This window comes from Marmota marmota, unplaced genomic scaffold (genome assembly GCF_001458135.2).
Source record: "Marmota marmota marmota unplaced genomic scaffold, marMar, whole genome shotgun sequence".
Taxonomy (NCBI): Eukaryota; Metazoa; Chordata; class Mammalia; order Rodentia; family Sciuridae; genus Marmota; species Marmota marmota.
The window spans coordinates 7,826,464-7,838,771 of NW_025999913.1; the positions used below are offsets into that span (position 1 = coordinate 7,826,464).

General features: G+C 40.7%; 1 long non-coding RNA gene across 2 annotated transcripts in view; it reads left to right on the top strand.

The window, feature by feature from the left end:
* Positions 1-12,308, top strand: part of LOC125615574 — a 113,854-nt gene that overhangs the window by 74,877 nt on the left and 26,669 nt on the right. The window contains exon 7 of one of the 2 annotated variants that reach the window (XR_007346208.1): positions 10,680-10,836. The exons of the other annotated variant lie outside the window; for it this stretch is intronic. This is a non-coding gene — a long non-coding RNA (uncharacterized LOC125615574). Of the gene's footprint in view, positions 1-10,679; positions 10,837-12,308 lie in introns of those variants that run through there. 2 annotated transcript variants of the gene reach the window in all.

Sequence of the window (12,308 nt, forward strand, 5' to 3'; positions counted from 1 at the left end):
ACAGCGGTGTGTTTGGAGGATCGTGAATAGCTCCGTGCAGGAAAACTTCAGCTCTGGACGTTACTACAGAGAAAGGAAAGCCCACACCAAACCTTTCTGTGCCTTTTATCTTTGTTCTCAATTCCATCTTTAAAATGATTCCGTTGGGCCAGATTATCTTTAAAGCCTATTCCAATACTCAGATCCATAGCTTAGTGACCTGTTTTGAATGTTTTATTAGATTAATGCTAACACTCTCCAAAATGAATAATCTAACAGAGGAGTTTCCTGAAACTCTTCTTTATAATGCATGGTGAGAGGCTTCCAAGATTAGAGGCTGAGCTCAAAGTGGCCCACTTAGGAAAAGATGACCATAAGATGTCTTTGCCTTAAAAGTTCATGTGCATTTTATTCCTTACTGTATTGGACATGATTTGTTGTTTCATTAGCATTTACTGGTGCCCCAGAAGATAGGCCAGTTTCTCCTTCTAGATTGAGGAATTTCCCGGTACCTGCAGGAACTTGGAGCAAGGGTCATGGTGCATGCCTGGCGCCCACTTCCTGTCCTTCAGGTCTCTTCACGGGCCCCTTCAAACTGCTGGTTTCACAAAGGCAGGATCTGAGCAACAGCTCTCTGCAGATGTGAAATATGGCGGAACCTGGGCACAGTGAGAAAGAGGGCATTAAGAGGAGTTTCACTGAGTTAATGGGTCTTTGTAAAAGTCCTGGGCCTCAGGGAATCAAGTAATAGCATTAGGAGACTTAACAGCCCAGCTTCTCACATATCATATTATTCATATCCATTCAGCTGCATGAATATTCTTTATAAAAAAATTAAGAGATAGAAAACCACATAAAATTGCCCCCCCCCCCCCAAAAAAAAAAAACCAACCCACACATTAATTGGATTCTTGGCAAAAGACTGAAAAAATGTCCCAGAACGGATGAAACAGCTATTTTTAGACAACTTAACTCTAAAATATATCAGTTCCTCTGTGAATGAGTTCATAGCACATGCCGCAAACTACTTTGGCTTGGTCCTTTTGGAAAAAAACAAAACCAAAACTTTATTTTTCTTTTTTTATTATGTAATAAAATAAAATGAGCACTTTTCCAAGAGCTGTCTTGGATGCACTCCTCAACGGACAGCCCTTTTTTTCCAGCATCTATCTATGCGTTTGCCTTCCCATGAGCCCTTTGCTCTACTTTTTGTAACCTAAAGACACTGATAGAAATAGAAGTTCTTTTTGACCCTTCATTTAGTATTTTAGTTGTCCCCATTTTTAACCTGTGAGCTCACCCTCATGATTCATCAGATTTCCTATACTACAACCCTCTGCTATTTTTTTGTTAATGGAAAAAAAAAAAGTGTTAGTTGAGGACTAACACTTAATATGGTATTGGAAAGCAAGAAGGATTAAGCGACTGGAAGTTACAGAATTCTGACTTTGTGATAAGAGATTGGCCAGTGATTAGAAGGCCTCACCTAGTTTGTCTTAAAATAGAATTAGTCCAGATGGTGCCAGGGGGATTTAAGGGGCTCCATGCTCCCAGAGCAAGCACAATACCTGTCTTTTGGATGCTGTTAATCTCAGGGGCAAATGAGGGAAATGGGGCTTTCAGAGGCCCAACGACACATTCCCCAGTGATTATAGTGTTAAATACTGGTGACTTGAGATGACTGTTTATCAGATAGTAGAAATGTCCTCTAAATCATTAAAGGATTATAAAGTCTGCTTGAGAGTCCCTTGTCATTGAAATTAACAGGCATTTTAAAGTCACTTGTGCATATTTCTGAGACTTCATCCACTGAGGTTTTCAATAATCTTTGTTTCACAGATCTATTTATCTCTCTTTTTGGAAGAAAAGACAAGTTTTCTTCTAGAAAGCAAGGTATGCGTACAGATGTTTCCTTTGTGTGTCTTGCTTATTTTGCTTATAGAAACTCTCCTCTGCACATCCTGAACAAATTTTAGGGACTATTTGTAAGCAAGCAACCTTAGAGTTCTTACTTTTTTTAAATGTGTCTTTATTGGCCTAAATTTGACAGCAAGGTTAAAGTAGATTCTTGGTAAATGTACTACTGTTAAGGACTAGGAAAAATCCAGAGGCCCTCTGTACGCACAAGATCTTGTCCCCTAACTTATTCTCTATAGAATTGTCTGATGGCAAAAATGAGCAATCCCAGGCTGTATCTTTAAATTTGAATCTGGTGAAGTGTACATCATTTGATTGAAATGTTTTTTGTATATATATTAGTATCATTTCCTTTGCTTTAATGTGAATGAAGGTTCTCAGGTGTCAACGTGGAGTAGGGGTGAAGAACATGAGGGTTCTGGATTGTTCTGCATGGCATGGCCTGCCTGGTCCTCACTCTTGAAATGAGTGCAATTCCTTCACAGGACAGAAGCTTCCAAATGGAGTATACATTGGAGGAAGCTATGAACAGCTCCCATTTCTAGCGGCTTTTTCTCATTGGCATGCATCAACATGCACCCATGTGGACAAATTGAAATAGCTACCCCACCATAAAGAGGTAGTGGGGTCTGCATCTATTGCCCATTCTACATTCTTTCTTGACGCTGGTTACAGATCAAGACTTTTGACTTTCAAAACTAAATGTTGGAAAGACTTGGTATCACCTCCCAGAGTTTGTATGTAGTTTTCCTTTCTTGTGATTTTTTTGATGGGTTTAGTATTGTGTAATACTGGTCTCATAGAATAAATCTCCTCTTCTTTTATTTTTTGCCAAAGTTTAGGAAGGATTGAAATTCTTTTTAAAATGTTTGGTAGAATTTCCAGTGAAGCCACTTTAACCTGTACTTTTCAATGTGGAAAAAATTTTTATTACTTCTTGAATAGAGAAAAATGACCTTTAGTTAGAGTTAGTGACTGCCTAGTGATGGCTAAGGATCACATGGCTTCTTTTTTTTTTTTTAATCTACTTAACCTCACCATATGTTTTGATTAGAAAATTTAATCAATTGACATTCACAGTAATTATTGATAGGTCCCACTTACTACTCCCATTTTGTTAATTGTGTTTCTGGTTGTTCTCAAATCTTTTGTTTCTCTNGCAAAAAAAAAAAAAAAAAAAAAAAAAGAAGCCATGTGATCCTTAGCCATCACTAGGCAGTCACTAACTCTAACTAAAGGTCAATTTTTCTCTATTCAAGAAGTAATAAAAATTTTTTCCACATTGAAAAGTACAGGTTAAAGTGGCTTCACTGGAAATTCTACCAAACATTTTAAAAAGAATTTCAAATCCTTCCTAAACTTTGGCAAAAAATAAAAGAAGAGGAGATTTATTCTATGAGACCAGTATTACACAATACTAAACCCATCAAAAAAATCACAAGAAAGGAAAACTACATACAAACTCTGGGAGGTGATACCAAGTCTTTCCAACATTTAGTTTTGAAAGTCAAAAGTCTTGATCTGTAACCAGCGTCAAGAAAGAATGTAGAATGGGCAATAGATGCAGACCCCACTACCTCTTTATGGTGGGGTAGCTATTTCAATTTGTCCACATGGGTGCATGTTGATGCATGCCAATGAGAAAAAGCCGCTAGAAATGGGAGCTGTTCATAGCTTCCTCCAATGTATACTCCATTTGGAAGCTTCTGTCCTGTGAAGGAATTGCACTCATTTCAAGAGTGAGGACCAGGCAGGCCATGCCATGCAGAACAATCCAGAACCCTCATGTTCTTCACCCCTACTCCACGTTGACACCTGAGAACCTTCATTCACATTAAAGCAAAGGAAATGATACTAATATATATACAAAAAACATTTCAATCAAATGATGTACACTTCACCAGATTCAAATTTAAAGATACAGCCTGGGATTGAACCCAGAGTTACTCAACCACTGAGCCATATCCTTGACCCTTCTTTGAAAATGTATTTTATTTGTAGAGTGCTTGCCTCACATACACAAAGCCCTGGGTTCAATACACAGCACCCCCCAAAAATGTATTTTATTTAGATACAGGGTCTCCCTAAGTTGCTTAGGGCCTCACTAAGTTGCTGAAGCTGGTTTGAACTTGCAATCCTTCTGCCTCAGCCTCCCAAGCTGCTGGGATTACAAGCATGTGCCACTGCACCCAATTCACATGATTTCTTTGGGGAGTAATGAAAATGTTCTATAATTAGACTGTGGTGATGATTGCACAACTATGTGAATATACCAAAAAGACTGAGTTGTTCACTTTAAATAGTTACCTTGCTTTTCTGGTCCATGCAATTGCTCTATGTAAATGTCCATCTGGTTTTGAACCTGCTTCTATCACTTTACTTATTTATTTCATGCACTATCTGTCATTCTTGTTTGAAGCAGAAAAGGTATGCAGAGCTTGTATTTACTAATCTTGATGACTCCTTACAAGGAGTCTTACTAAAATAGAATTTACAAGATGTTTTAAAATTTCTTTAAGATCATCTGAATCAAACATTTTCTTTATTAGGATGTCAGCAAGTTGTCAGAATAGGATGTTTCAGTGCCTTTTCTCCCAAAGACACCAATTTGAACAACTATCTATGAATGAAAAATACCTTCAGAAGAGCTAGGGATATCAGGTGAGAGATCAGAGCTCTTGAGTGGAGCATAGACATAAAAGGCACATTGGAAAGGGGTAGGAAGGACATTGGACACTACCTGAGCCATTCCTCTCAAACCCCAGATAATGCATAGTGGAGAAAGACAACCTGCACTTGGGGGAAGGAGTTGGGATTGTGCATGTGACATTGCTTCAAATCCCAATACGAGATCTGGCTCTGTAAAATTCAGTGCTGACCAGAACCCAAAGCCTCAGACTTCAAGCTGGTACCCGAGGACTAAGCCTCCAGGCCCACCCCAGTGCTAGTCCAGATCACAACCCCAAGCTCCAGTCCTGCCCAATCGGTTCAGTGCACAGATCTGCTCTATCATCAGCCCAAAACAGCAGCCTCTGACTCTAGGTTAGCTACAGTACTAATGGCCCCAGCGGCTGTGTCTTTGCACCTACCCCAGAGCCAGAGCAGGCCTCATAGACTCAGGTTCAGGCCCTCCCAAAGACTAGAGCATATCAGTAGACCCCAGCACCAGACTGGCTCCATGGTCCCAGGTTTCATAGCTGCCTCAGTACCAGGCAGGACCCTGCAGCACTACCCATCAGTTTCAGAATCCAGGTTAGACCCTATGCATGTTCACTCCAGACCCACCCCAGCACTAGACAGTCCCAGGTTCCAGATCAACCCAGAGCCAGGTTGGCCACATAGTCCCAGGCTTCAGGCCTATTCCAGAACCAGGATGATACTCCTGGCCCCACTACCAAGCAGCACCCATGTATACAGGCTCCAGAGGCCTGCCCACTGACAGGCCAGCCTAAGCTCCAAGTCAGCCCTGTGACCCCAGGTTTCAGTGGGCACAGGGTCTAGGCCTGCACCAGTATACCCAGAGCCAAAGTCTACCCATATATATATCCAGCATATAGGCCAGCCACCATAAACCCCAGGTTCCAGTGGGCTCAGGGTCCAAGACTACTTAGCATAACGAGGGCTACAGACTACCCCAAACCCAGGATCCAGGCCAGTCCCTATAGATCTAGGACCACAGCATACACATATGGACTCAGGGTCCAGACCTATTTCAGTGCCAGGACAGTCTCTACAAACTCAGGTCTAGTGGATCCAAGCCCATCCCAGCACCCAGCCAACCCCTAGACACTCAGGACCAAGGCCTCTCCAGCACCCTATGGACTCAAACTTCAGGTCAGCCTCATGTGGACACAGGCTCCACTTGTGCAGATCCAGGCTCCACGCCCACTCCCACAGACCCAATCAATAGGTCTGTTCCCGTGGATCTAGGTTTCAGGCCCAATGCATGGACCCAGGCACCAGGCCAGCCTTCCTGAGGACTCCAACAGCAAACCTGACCATGGACCATGTGTGATGGCCTGCCAAGAATCTCCAAAGAGACTGACTAATGGAAAGTTTTCATAGACAAAGCCAGTCTGCAAAGAATGGAATCAATTCCTGCTTATTCAAACATACATACACCAATGCTCAACCACAAGGACCAAGAGGAGTCAGGGAAACATCCCTACCAAAGGAACAAATTAACGCACCAGTTACCAACCTTAAGAAAATAGAGATCCATGGCCCTTCTTAGAAAGAATTCTAAATAATAGCTTTAAGGAAGAGCTTAGCACACTTCAACAAACTATAGGTAAACAATTGGACAATATCTAAAAAATAAAAAATGACGGAAGTGAAAACTATAATAGAGATTTAAAATTTTTTTAAAGTCTAAGAGGATCTGGGATGTAATTCAGTGGCAGAACACATGATAAGCATGAGCTAGGCTCTGGGTTTGATTCCTAGCATTCATGCATGCATGTGTCCACAAAGTCAAACAGAAATCATGGAGCTGAAATATAAAATGAAAATTTAAAAAAATGCAATGGAGAGTATCAATAGGAAAAATGATTAAACAGAAAGCATTTGTGAACTAAAAATACAGACTACGTAAAAATACTGCCAGAGGAAAAAAGCAACCAAAAAAAAAAAACGGAAAGAAGAAAACTTAGGAAATTTATAAGAGCACCCAAAGAGCAAATATTTGAGTTATAGAAGTTTAAGAAGCAGAAGGGAAAGACAAAGATGTGGAAACCTTGAAGAAATAATTACAGAAAACTTTCTAAATCCGAGGAAAGGTATAAATATCCAGGTACAGGAAGGTCAAAGGTCTGTAATCATATTTTATCCAAATAAGGCCATATCAAGACATTATAATCAAAATGTGAAAAATCAAAGAAGGGATCCCGATAACAGCAAGATAAAAGAAGTGCATCCTCTGTTAGAGAGTTTTAGTAAGGCTACAGGCAGATTTCTCAGCCCAAACCTTACAGGTCACAAAAGACTGGAATGATATATTCAAAATGTTGAAGGCAAAACCCCCCAAACAAACAAAAACTTCCAATCAAGAATCCTGTACCCAGCCAAGCTGTCCCTCAGAAATGAAGGAAAAATACTTTCCAAGACAACAAAAGCTGAAGAGTTCATCACCATAAGATGTGTCTTCAAAGAAATGCTAAAGCCAGTCAAAAGGAAAGAATGTTAATTAGTGACATAAAAATGTACAACAGTATAAAACTCACTAGTAAAAGTAAGACCACAGCCGGGCGGGCGTGGTGATGCATGCCTGTAATCCCAGCAGCTCAGAAGGCTGAGATGGGACAATCTCAAATTCAAAGCCAGCCTTAGCAATTGGGAGGCGCTAAGCAAGTCCGTGAGACCCTGTCTCTAAATAAAATACAAAATAGGGCTGGGGATGTGGCGCAGTGGTTGAATAGCCCTGAGTTCAATCCCTGGAACCCCAAAAAAGAAAAGAATCAAAAAGTAAGACCACAGTTAAACTCAGAATACTCTAAAACTGTAATGATGTACGAATCACATGTCTTTAGTATAAAGGTTAAGACAAAACAATTAGAAGTAATAAGAGCTATAACAATTTGTTAAGGGATATGCAACATGTAAAGATATAAATGGTGTCATCCAAGACATCAATTGTGGGGGTGGTGGAATAAAAGTGTCATGTTTTATGTGCTCTAAGATAAGTTGTTATCTGCTTAAAGCATCCCATTATAACTATGTTTTATGTAAGTCTCATGTTACTTACAAAAGAAAGATTTATGCAGATAACAAAAGATTAAAAAAAAAATTAGGAATCTCTTACCTATATCCTGCGCAGGTGGTGGAAATGGAGTTCCCCTTGGTGGAATGGCCTGGCTGAGAAATAAAAGTTAGGAAAAGTAAAATGATGGAAAAACAATTGGACACTGAAAATAATCTCAAAATCCCAGGCAAGCAGATCATATGGATCAAACTTCTACACTATGGCAAAATGGAGCCCAGGCCTGCTTTATTTATATCAGGAAACATCAAAGGCTTTCCATACACTGTTCTTCATCAAAATAGGTTAAAGGTGGGCTGTTCAGTTCCCAACGGGTTACGCCCATCTCTGGAGCTACTATGAGATATCTTCCTAGTAGAGCAGAGATAAAGATCATGTGCATCAGGCAATCTATTGCTGGGGAAGAGCCCTGGATAGTTTGCAATGCCCCCTGGCTATGGTGCAGAGAGAAGATCCTCATGTAATTCACAGGTGGCTTCCTGCAGGAAACAAGCAGAGCACTAGATAAAATCATCTAATCACCAAAGAAGAGAGCAGGTGAGGAAGAGAGAAACAAAAGATTTGAGAACAACCAGAAACACAATTAACAAAATGGGAGTAGTAAGTGGGACCTATCAATAATTACTGTGAATGTCAATTGATTAAATTTTCTAATCAAAACATATGGTGAGGTTAAGTAGATTAAAAAAAAAAAAAGACCAAAGTATATCCTGACCATAAGAGAATCACTTCACCTTTAAGATATATGTAGACTGAAAGTAAAAGGATAGAAAAAAATATCTGTGCTAATGAAACCAAAACATAGCAGAAGTAACGATATTTAGATATAAAATAGGTTTTAGGTGAAGAACACGGTTTGTGCCCTTTGTTATGTTTGGCCAATAGAAATATAATGCAAGCCACATATATATTTTTAAGTATTCTGGCAGCTACACTAGAAATATAAAAAGAAACAAGTAAAATTAACTTTAGTAATCTATTTTATTTAATCCAATATTGCCCACATAGGAATGTGCCCACATATTCATATGGAAATTATTAAGACACTTTTAATTATATTTTTACACTAAATTGTTGGAATCTAGTATGCATTTATATCTATAACTCATTTCAATTCAGAGCAGTGACCTTTCTAATGCTCAATAGCTACCTAATACTGGTGATATCTCTGTTGCATGTGCAGATTTAGAGTTTTCATAAAACAATAGCAAATTTAATCACTACTACCACCACTTTAGATCTTTTTGTTTTTATAATTTTGTTAAATAATTAAGACAAAAAGAGCGAAATTTAGACAGCCACAATAGGTGTGTTTTGCTCTGTGTTATATGTATAATTATAATTACATTAGTATATATGGAGAACTCACCTTGGCTTCTCTTTCTGGATTAAGGAAAAAAATGTGAAAAGTATTAGGTGTCCACATTTACGATAGAAATAAGACCACTTATATTTTCAATTTTGAAACACTGGCTTATGAAAAAAATCAAAATGTTAGTTTCTCCCAAGTGACATGGAATGGGGCTGTATAAGATTTGAAATGGTCACTACATTCATTACTTAATAAAGAACTTTAAATTTATTTTCTACCCCAAAACATCTTGAGGTGCTGGAAATGGTTAGAAGGGAGTAAAATACAATAGAGTTTGGTGGTTTTATATGAAATTAATTTCAGTTCAGGCTCACTCTCTAATCCCTCTAGACAAAGAAAATTTGATTCTGCAGAGGGCTCTAACAATGATCTTGGTAGACTGTTTACAGTCTGATGCCCCAGGTACCTTAGGAAGCCAGGTAGACCTGTTGGGATGTGGGAACTAACAAACCTTGCTACTTCTGGAGGAAGTGATCATTTCCAAAGTGCATTGTTCTGGTATTAGATCCCTTGTTTTCTAAAGCAGGGGACCACCTTCTTGCTAGACCTGAAAAATCACACTATTTACAAAACTGCTTATTTATACAGTTTAGAAACATCGATAGTTCCTCAACCTCCTGATTTTGTGGCCAGTCTTTGGATGTGCTGATTTGTCACATCTTTTGAAACTCGGTTGTTCATTGATATTGATTTTACCCAGTAATTCCCAATCATGTCATAGTTAAGCAAAACAATAGCAGTAATCACCTCCGCATATAGATCTTCCTCTTGGGAATCTCAAAATGCTTTCCAGATTGGTGGGGGTGTGTTTTCAAAACCTCCCTGTGAAGAAAGAAGGGGAGGGGATCCATTTCCAACCAAGGTGGGAGGGTGAAGCGGGCAGGATGAAGTCATCGGGTGCCCTCGAACTTCCATTCTGACTGTGTTTTCCCACAAGCTGAAGCAGCCCTGTTTGCCAGGGGCTGCTCTTGGGATGGCAGAGAGCAGCACATTGTCATCACAGCTGGCTGTGATGGATTCCAGGGTTTAGAAATTGTTCTTGACATGGTGGGAAGCATTTTTAATGTCTTGTCACCAGAAATGCTTCATTTCCTGGCAAACAGTACTGCCCCACCCCCAGCTCCTGCTATCTAATTTTATGGTTTGTTTTTTTCCTATGACACTTGCTATGGTTTGGAGGACGAGTGTCCCCCAGAGGCCGATGTTTCAAAGGCTTGGTCCCTAGCTACTGGGGGGTGGTGCTATTGAGAGGTGGCGGAACCCCCAGGAGGAGGGGCCTAGTGAGAGAGGAGGAGACCAGGTCCTGGCCCTTGAAGGGGTTTATGGGACCCTGACCTCTTCTTTGCTTCCTGGCCTCGATGTGAGCAGTTTGCTGGGCTATATGCTGCCTGCAGTTGCCATCTGGCACCCCCACCAGAAGCCCAAAAGCAATGAGACAACCTGATTGTGGCCTAGAACCTGGGACCTGCAAACCTATGAGACAAAATAGATCTTTTCTCTTTAAAAATGAATTATCTCAGGTGTTTCATTATAGCGACAGACCTCAGACTAACCCAACACTTACCAGCACATAGCACGCTATGTATCTGTGAATCTTCTGTCTGTAAACAATAGCATGTTTCCTACATGAACCACAGCTTGTTTTATTCACAGGTGTGTTTTTAGTTCCAAGAGCTTAATCGGAGCTCAGTTGACATTTATTGAAGGAAAGAATAAATTTACATACCAGAAGCATACCTTCTTTCAAATAGGTAAGTGGAGTTGGAGAAATCTAGATGAAAGTTGCAGTGCCATAGGTTACTAACTGCAAGAGCTTACGTTAGTTGCTCAACCTCTCAGGTTTTCAGGTCTCTTGAAAGTGAACTAGACCAATAATGTGCACCTTATAGGCTGAGGATTAGATGATATCAAATGTTCAGTCAAGCATAGGACCTGACTTACACTAAGCAATCAAAAAAAGGTATTTGAGGGCCTAGGATATAGCTCAGTGGTAGACAGTTGCCTAGCATGTGCAAGGCCCGGGGTTCCATCCTCGGCATCTCTCTCTCTCTCTCTCTCACACACACACACACACACACACAAATTACTTGAAAATATGCTTTACTACTCCAGTGCTTCCTTACCTGGATAGTTGTAAGTTGCTTTTTAACCATAGAGGGTTAGCTCCAGGCTGTCACTGAGACCTGGGCATGGGCATGGGTAAGAGCTTTGAGGGGCACTGGGCACATGCTTAGCAAGCTTGCCGCAAATCTAAACACAGCCTTAGAGAATACCTTGCTGAGCACATAAGGGTCACAGGCCTGCTTCTGATCATAGCTCAAAGGGGACAGTTTCTGAGAAAGGAGGGCATTTCAAGATACCCCACAACATGTGACCTTCAGCAAACATAAGGGAAGAACATGGGTGCAGCCCCCTCGAGCTGGGAGTTGTCTAATTGGCAGTGCCCAATGATGCTTTTTGCTTATTTGGATGGAGTGGGAAGTTGGAGGGGGTGGTTGCATTCCTAGACCACTGATTACCAGCTCTTTCCCACCCTGAGTGTTGAAGTAGCAGATTTGGAGTGGAAACAGCTGACTAACCCAGCCCAGCCCAGCCCTGGACTTCTGAAAAAGAGATGCCAGATGATTCTCACTTCTCCTCTCACTTATTCCGGAGGAAGCATACTTCTGACAGCCAGTGAACGCTCAGTGTAGAATCTTATCAGCTTCTTGGAGTACAGAATATTCTAGCAATTGCTTTAAGCAAATGGCATTTTAAAAATGCAATATTAAAGGAATGCACATTCCACACACCTTGAGGAGCAAGGATCTTAGAATGCTTTAGGAGAGTTAATGATATAATGCTGTGAAATAGACAAAGATATGGACACTTAAGTTGTTTGCTCTTTTAGACGTGTGAGACGTTGCTGTCCTTACTAATACTCTGGCTATATTTTTCAGATTGAAGAAAGGGGGTAAAAAGATTTCAGAGGCAAGGCACGCAAACAAAGATTTCTATTCAAACATGTGTGCAGCATGCACACACCTGCTCACACGAACATACACATGTGTGCACAAATAACTGGCTTTGCAAGGATCTTATGACCTGACTTCTCCTCTCTGGACTCCTGGATGAGGTGGGGGGTCTTATGGAAGTCCTGACCCCACAGACTGCTTCCCCAGCTCTGACCTTTGCTGACACTTCCCTCTGGAATTCTAGGAATGTCCTCCCTCCCCTTCTCTGTTCTCCCACCTGGCCAAATTCTGCTCAATCTGGGCTCCAATCCTAGTGCCCAGGGAACCC